Raw genomic sequence first — 8358 nt, 5'->3', positions numbered from 1 at the left:
CGAAAAACATACATTGCATGTGGTACCACCATACAGTGAGACCTTCAGAGGTGGTGGTCCTGATTGCTGTACACACTGATACCTCTAATACCCTGTAGCACGCGTCCCCTTGAATTGATGCATGCCTGTATCCGTCGTGGCATACTGTCCACAAGTTCATCAAGGCACCGTTGGTCCAGATTGTTCCACTCCTCAACGGCGATTCGGCGTAGATCCTTCAGACTGGTTGGTGGGTCACGCAGTCCATAAACAGGCCTTTTCAATCTAAAGCATGTTCGATAGGGTTCAGGTCTGGAGAACATGCTGGCCATTCTAGTCGAACGATGTCGTTATCCTGAAGGAAGTCAGTCACAAGATCTGCACTATGGGGGCGCGAATTGTCGTCCATGAAGACGAATACCTCGCCAACACGCTGCCGATATGGTTGCACTATCGGTCGGAGCCTGGCATTCACGTATTGCACAGCCGTAACGGCGCCTTCCGTGACCACCAGCGGCCACCCCAAACCAGCAGGGAACCTCCACCTTGCTGCACTCGCTGGACAGTGTGTCTAAGGCGTTCAGCCTGACCGGGTTGCTTCCAAACACGTCTCCGACGATTTTCTGGTTGAAGGCATATGCGACACTCATCGGTGGAGAGAACGTGATGCCAGTCCTGAGCCGTCCATTCGGCATGTTGTTGGGCCTATCTGTACAGCGCTGCATGGTGTCGTGGTTGCAAAGATGGACCTCGCCGTGAACGTCGGGAGTGAAGTTGCGCATCATGCAGCTTATTGCGCATGGTTTAAGTAGTAATACGACGATGTTGCGCTCAGTGTTCCTCCGAGCCATAATCCGTAGGTAGAGGTCATCCAATGCAGTAGGAGCCCTTGGGCGGCCTGAGCGAGGCATGTCATCGACAGACAGTTCCTATAACTCTGTATCTCCTCCATGTCCGAACAGCATCGCTTTGGTTCACTTCGAGACGCCAGGACACTTCCCTTGTAGAGAACCCATCCTGGCAGAAAGTAACAATGCGGATGTGATCGAACACTATTGACCGTCTACGCATGGCTGAACTACAAACAACACGAGCCGCGTACCTCCTTCCTGCTGTAATCACTGGAAGTGATCGGCTGTCGGAGTCCCTCCTTCTAGTAGGCGCTGCTCATGCATCGTTGTTTACATCTTTGAGCGGATTTAATGACCTCTCAGAATAGTCAAAGGGACTGTGTCTGTGATACAACATCCATAGTCAACGTCTGTCTTCATAAGTTCTGGGATCCGGGTGATGGAAAACTTTTTTTGATGTGTGTAATTCAGAACAAGCAGGAGCTTAAACTTCAACAAAATGAATAAGATAATCTACAAATATAAACCTGACTTTTGCGTTTCAGAAACGCCGGGGTGAGATGTATTCAAATTAATCTTACTAAAGGTCAAGAGTTGGATTGAGAAACATGTAACCTCCCCCTCACTTATCGACCTAAATGACAGTGAAAAATTAAACCGCGTGCACCTAATTGAAATTTGGGAAAAGCAATCGTCACCGAAGTCAATTTGTCAGTAAAGAGGGAGGAAAGGGTTACATCTAAATGCAAATGAAATTGATGAAAATTAATTTTGAGAAAAGGGTAATATTAGTAAAGAAAGTAAATGTGCGGTCGTTACATTAACAATTAATTGGCGTTAATTAGATATTTGAGTCTTGGGGAAAATTACGGTCGCCAGCCCTATGGACAACTACTATAATAACTGAAAATGAAACATTAATGCACATATAAAAGCACATATAAAAGCGTGGCAACTGAAGGTTGACACGTGCTGTGTGAAATCTGAATGTTTGTCAGAAGTAATAAATTTCGCTACACTCTGATTTAATTTAGCAAAAGAATTAATAAAACCGGAAAATTGAAAGGTAATTTAGTGACTGAAATTAATAGTGAACTTTGTTTCTGAAGCACTACGAAATTCAATAAAATAAGGTTAGTCTTGGGCTACCTCAACAATCATTTCAAAAGCCACTTGAATCTACGCAATTTAGAAATAAGAGATTTAACTTTGAACTTGAATTAAATGATTCTGAACAATTTACAATAGTAAAGTTTAGTATGTACCAAGCTGAGCTGCAGTCACAGGTAAGCTAAAATATGGTAACCAAACTAGCACTCTTAATTCCTGCTTGTGTAATCTAAATATTGTAGCCAGTTATGAATACTTTAACTGAACTTGGAAATTAAAGCAGTGAAATGGAATAATATTACTTTAATGCTGGAGTATGAATTTCAACGACACTCGGGTTCATTCCAAAAAAGGAAGGGACCCCGCTTGGTAATGCAATTGGGACAATGAGCAACAAAGGTTCATGCTAAGTTGCTGTATTTTGCTAACGGAGTAGTTTGAAAAGCTGAGGTCTGGCATACAGTTCTAAGACGTTACGTGCTTCCAGTTTTCCTTGTTGGTTGATTGAAGGTTTGAAGTCGTCGGTCGAGGACGTGGCGACAGTCACTCATTCTCGGCCGTCGCTGTTGCAGAAGCTGGAGGTTGGCGCACCTTCTTCTCGACACAGTCACCAGGCGAAACGGACTTTTGATGTGCGGCAGCTAATGCTTCCTGTCCGCGACACCGTGTCAGAAACTATCATAGCAAGTCGAGCGAGATTACATGCTGCCAAACTCCAAAACCGCGGCAACTCGCGGGAGCGTCACACAACACATCTGCTCCACCGCCCTACTCCAGCCAGACTCTCTCTGCCCGCGCTCCATGCGGCAGAGTTAACACTACCAAAGATCCCAAACACTTTGGTTCTCCACACGACCTGTCGGTGTAATCGTTCGATAGCATAGTTTTCCCTAAGCCAGACCAAGCGTAAAAATACAAATAATATTTACAAAACAAACCAATTATACGTCGACATAAATGCATAAATATATATATATATATATACAAATAGTAGAATAATTACAATATATAAAGACACAGAAATCTCGTATCTTCAGGTAATAAAATAAGGAAAAAAATGTCTAGTACAATAGATGGAAATAGGAGGATATTCATTTCCGGCGTTATAAACAGTCATCAAAATTTAACATAGTATATTAAAATAAAAACATCAGACTAAAAATTCACAAAATAATTCCAATCTGTGATATGTCATTGCCTGTTGCGTGCGTTATTAACTCATTTATATTATCATTATTACACTGAGTGCTGTGCTACATTGCGGCGATAAATGAAAATGAAACCTTCGGTGCGCATGGGAAAAGTTCACTCAAAACACGCGAATCACACATAAGAATATAGACGGAAATAATTTTGCTCATCACAGTAAGTCACACACTCGGAGGTCCATGCCTATCGCTGTGACTGAATTACTGTGAATAAGATACTATGAAACACTTTCCGACAGAGAAATTAATCTGCATCACTTTGCACATCAAACTAAGCTACGCTGACGTGAAGCATCCGCAAATCCCGTGAATGTTCTTGTTCAACGCATAATTATTAAGACTCGTGGAAGCTTCAAGAACACACGTGTTCAGGTTACACAAAGAAACTGCGGGAAAATCTTAGTAAATACGGAAAATGTACTCTTGATTACACTCGGAAAAATATAAGGATTCCACTGCCGAACGTAAACATTGACTACCGAATCAACTGTGTACATCAGAATAGCTCCACAGTACCACACGTTAACACACTCACTAACGCCAAGTAGCTCTTAAGACTACCGTCTTCACTCACCAGGGTCCAGTCCAGAGTGCCGAAAGCACGATTTCCCTGCAACAAACTTCCTCCAGGTACCCAGAAGAGACCAAAGAGGCCCTTTCCGCCATCAACTTAAATACTGTCGAATGACAACCGAAAGGGAACCAATCTCTTTGCCTTGACAAAACTACGTCGGCTACACTGTTGCTACCACACCAGACAGTCAGATGCTGTACTGCAGCCGTATATAAGACTAGTTAAACATGCACACTAACTCACTCAATCATACAGATAATAAAGGGAGAGAGGAAATTTGGGAACACAACATCTAGATAATGTACATGTGATTAGATGTTTAATGGAAAAATTGATACTTTAATGTAATACTGTACTAAAGAATGGGGACAAACACGAGGTACAAAAGTGAATTACAAACAGCTGAGCGTGACAGCATGAAATACAAGTTAAATTGTATTAAACGAATCTAACAGAGACGTTTCAAAATTGATTCCAAGAACATTCGCTTTCAAGGGAGCCTTCGTTGGGCATTTCAAATTTACTAACCTAATGTTTTTACATCGTGCTCCCAAACAGAGGAGACTTAACCTTCTGGAAGAAATTGAAATAATTAATCACTCATATGCCAGGAAGAATGTCTTACTCAGTGATGAAATTGTCGGTAGAAACCAAGTTCTTTAAGACAGTCTTTCTTAAAGAATTTTTGGGTTCCTACGATGATATTTAATCAATAAGGCTCGTTTAGGGTTTTATCTGTTTGCTATTTAAAGTTAAAATTCCTTGTTTTGTAATTACATAATTCTCTGTAGTACATTTGGGGTCTGTTGTTTGTTTTCTCCAATCGAGAAAGTTCCTGCCGTTCACAACAGAATCTTATGGTAATTTTATCTTATAAACTATTCGTATAAGCTTAGGAGTATATACGCTTCATAATAACAGTCCTTCTTTTTTGCTAATTGTGTTCGAACGCCCTCCGCTTCACGCTATGCTCATTACGTTCGGATGAACGAGGAAGATATTAGCATGTTTTGGGGCTGTAGCCGCTAGATGACGAGCAGCCACCGTTCCAGTGATCACAGGAACGAAATCATGGTCCGTTTGTTGTGATTCACCGAGAGTCCCCTGTGGTAGAAAATATTTGTCTGGTTTTATCTTTACTGTTAAGTGCTGGTACAGCTGTGTGAAGCGTTCCGAGACAGTGAGTTAACGGTGTTAAGCGACGTTATATACCAGACATCGTATCGTTCAGTTTTCAGCGCTTTTGCTTCGGAGGCATTGTGCTTCGTTCGCCATGTAAGCGAATATTGCTTTAAGTTTCCTTGCGTCCATTAAGACGTTGGTCTTGTTGGTGGTGACCTTCTCATCATGTTTGTGTCGCGAATTGCATCTTGTTAGTGTTCCCTTGTACGGTGAATTCTTGTCTTGTTGAACTATGTATTTGTTAGTGTAGCTGTACCTAGCACAAATATGGAGTATATTTTCGACTACAAGACTTTTCCTCCTCCGTGCTCTGATTTCATTAATATTAAGTTTGGCTTTTCTTTTGTTCATTAGATATTTCCTTAAGTGGTGTTATCAAATATGACGTACCTTGATTTATGGAAGTAGTCGGCATCCATTTAAATTTCTTTTATCACGCTGGTGGCACCGTAAGTGCGCATACATGGGACACGCGTATGAGGGAGCTATCGTAAATTACTTTGATGACCACTAGGTGATTGAAACATAACCGTTCCACTGTGATAGGGTTTAGAGTGGTTGTCGCACTGCGGCTACGTCAAGTGTTTAAGATCAGTAAAACAATTTGGTGCATATTTTACATATGTCTTAATATGTGTGTCAATGAGCTTTTTAAGTCATGGAGAGATAACTTGTAGATGTTCTTTGCGAGTGGAAGAATCAAAGATTTGAAAGTTCCTGGCAGATTAAAACTGTGTGCCGGACCGAGACTCGAACTCGGGACCTTTGCATTTCGCGGGCAAGTGCCCTACCAACTGAGCTACCCAAGCACGACTCACGCCCCGTCCTCACAGCATTACTTCTGCCAGTACCTCGTCTCCTACCTTCGAAACTTTGCAGAAGCTCTCCTGTGAACCTTGCAGAACTAACACTCCTGAAAGAAAGGGTATTGTGAAGGTCCCGAGTTCGAGTCTCGGTCCGGCACACAGTTTGAATCCTCCAGGAAGTTTCATATCAGCGCACACTTCGCTGCAGAGTGAAAATCTCATTCTGGAAACATCCCACAGGCTGTGGCTAACCCATGTCTCCACAATATCCTTTCTTTCAGAAGTGTTAGTTCTGCAAGTTTCGCAGGAGAGCTTCCGCAAAGTTTCGAAGGTAGGAGACAAGGTACTGGCAGAAGTAAAGCTGTGAGGACGGGGCGTGAGTCGTGCTTGGGTAGCTCAGTTGGGAGACGAGGTACTGGCAGAAGTAAAGCTGTGAGGACGGGGCGTGAGTCGTGCTTGGGTAGCTCAGTTGGTAGAGCACTTGCCCACGAAAGGCAAAGGCCCCGAGTTCGAGTCTCGGTCCGGCGCACAGTTTTAATCTGCCAGGAAGTTTCATATCAGCGCACACTCCGCTGCAGAGTGAAAATCTCATTCTAGAATCAAAGATTTGTTTTACGTATTGGCTATTGTGATGAAGTGCAAATGATCAGTAACTTTGCGTCCTGATTGATGTTTGTAAAATCGTTCTCACGACCACATCCAATATGATGCTACTATGTTTATTAATAAATTAAATCTTCGAACTATGCGCAGTAAAAGTCCCAGCATGTTTCACACTCAAGCAGCCATGCTCCAACCTTGTCGTTAACAATCATAACTGAATATGCTAACTATTTCAAACCGAACATTCATACACTGTCGTAGTTTGTGCTTCAATGAAATTTGTTCTTTCCCCAATGTGACAGAAGTGTGTTAATATAGTTTCGACAGAATTTCGTCGCACTATGGTGATCTGACATATTTGCTGGTCATATCTAAATAGAGTTATCAGACACCAACTGCAGCACTCAGAGGTAGCCTGCGCTGTTGTTACAAAATACCGATGTTGGTATCACTGGTAAACATAGGTTTATTCCTTAGATTAAATGATGGTATTTAAGTTTGATGATATTAAAACACTAAATTATATCTTACGTAAGCACTTTTCCAAAGAGCACAACAAAGTTCATACTTTACACGGTAGTTCAGAAGCAAACGTGGTATATACAGAAGTCAGTGAATGAAACTTAACAACCAGCACAGTTCGCTCGGTGGAGGAGGGCTATGTGGATTATGTAACTGGTCAGTCATAATATGTGGAAGAACAGGTCAACCTTCTGGCAACAGTTTATTGGAATAATGTGACTAGAGAATGGGGGATGGTTCCATTCTGTACAAAGGGTTGCAAGGCAGACACGCGTAGCTGACGTTGCTGACGTTGGTATTTCCTAAATTTACGGAACGTTTTTTATATTCATTTATGACTTTTCTGGAAACGTAAACAATGTTTCAAAAATAATCAAATCTCTGGAACTTAGTTTACTGTGTTCGAAACCATTGTGTGTATGCTGGTACTAATACTTATCTGCAGTGTGGAGGTATTCTGGACGAAAAGTAATATACAATAAATTATGCTTAGTATATAATTTCAGCCTATTTACTATTTGCCAGGTTTTTAATTTTGATTTGTTATAAAAGCATACAGATAAAGCCAGTTTTCTTTTTAATGTTACAGGTACGAGTGGCCTGTTGTAATTGGAAGTATTGGCCAGCAAGGTAAGCCACATTAAACAACCTAACAAAAATTGGGAAACATAATATTTTGTTTCACAGTTGCTATTAATAATGATACTACTTGTTAAATATAAATCGAAATTATTCTGTCCCGTGCTGTGTATATATCAGATTAGGAAAAGAAACATTCTGTTACTTTATAAAGTGTTTTCTTGCATAAGGAAAGTAAACATTTTGTTATAACACAACTGCGTCAATGCTCTCCCAACACGTGGAGACTAAACAACTGTCAAAAACATAAAGAAAAGGAGTAATGACAGGTTAGTTCCTCAAAACGATATCACTATAATTCAAAACCTTGCTAAGTCCTCCACTCGATTAAAACGTTCGAAACCTTCGCCATGAATCTATATTATATGACTGATTTGCATAGTTGATAAGGTTAGCGTAAAAATAAAATAATAAATGAAACATATATTTGGTATTCACAAACCTATCCATCTAGCTATCCATCCAAATTTTGTCTTAAAAGTACAGTCGGAAGACAATGGAATATGATTTTCATCGTCTAAAGTAAATTCAAATAGAGCTTTGCCTCTAAGAGTGTTTTGAAACTGTAGGAATTTATCAATGTTGTTGTTTTGGTTCCCAGATGGAAGACTGTTTTGGCGCAGCTCTTCACGCTCTATTGTCCTGTGCGACCATAATCCCACCATAACTGCTGAAACCTACATTCATTTGAACCTTCTGGCTTTTGTTAAATTTTTCCTCTCCCTTCTTTCTCTATTGTTAACTTGACGGATTCTTTGTGCCTCAGAATGTTTCCTAACAACCGATCCGTTCACTTTGTCAAGTTTGTCGATATTATCTGCTTGAAAATATTTTAGACCTATTCGACAAATTGTGATAATGAGACAGTAACAAATTCAGAAAGG

The 8358-nt window shown here is 40.9% G+C and overlaps 1 non-coding gene across 1 annotated transcript; it reads left to right on the top strand.

Annotated features, from left to right (window-relative positions):
- The first annotated feature begins 6164 nt into the window (after positions 1 to 6164).
- Trnas-cga (transfer RNA serine (anticodon CGA)) lies at positions 6165 to 6239 on the top strand. The gene has a single exon. It is a non-coding gene; the product is annotated as a tRNA-Ser (tRNA).
- Positions 6240 to 8358: the final 2119 nt, after the last annotated feature.

Source organism: Schistocerca serialis, chromosome 2 (assembly GCF_023864345.2).
Source record: "Schistocerca serialis cubense isolate TAMUIC-IGC-003099 chromosome 2, iqSchSeri2.2, whole genome shotgun sequence".
NCBI lineage: Eukaryota > Metazoa > Arthropoda > Insecta > Orthoptera > Acrididae > Schistocerca > Schistocerca serialis.
The sequence above is the reverse complement of the archived record's forward strand: the minus strand, read 5'-3'. Positions and strand labels throughout refer to the sequence as shown.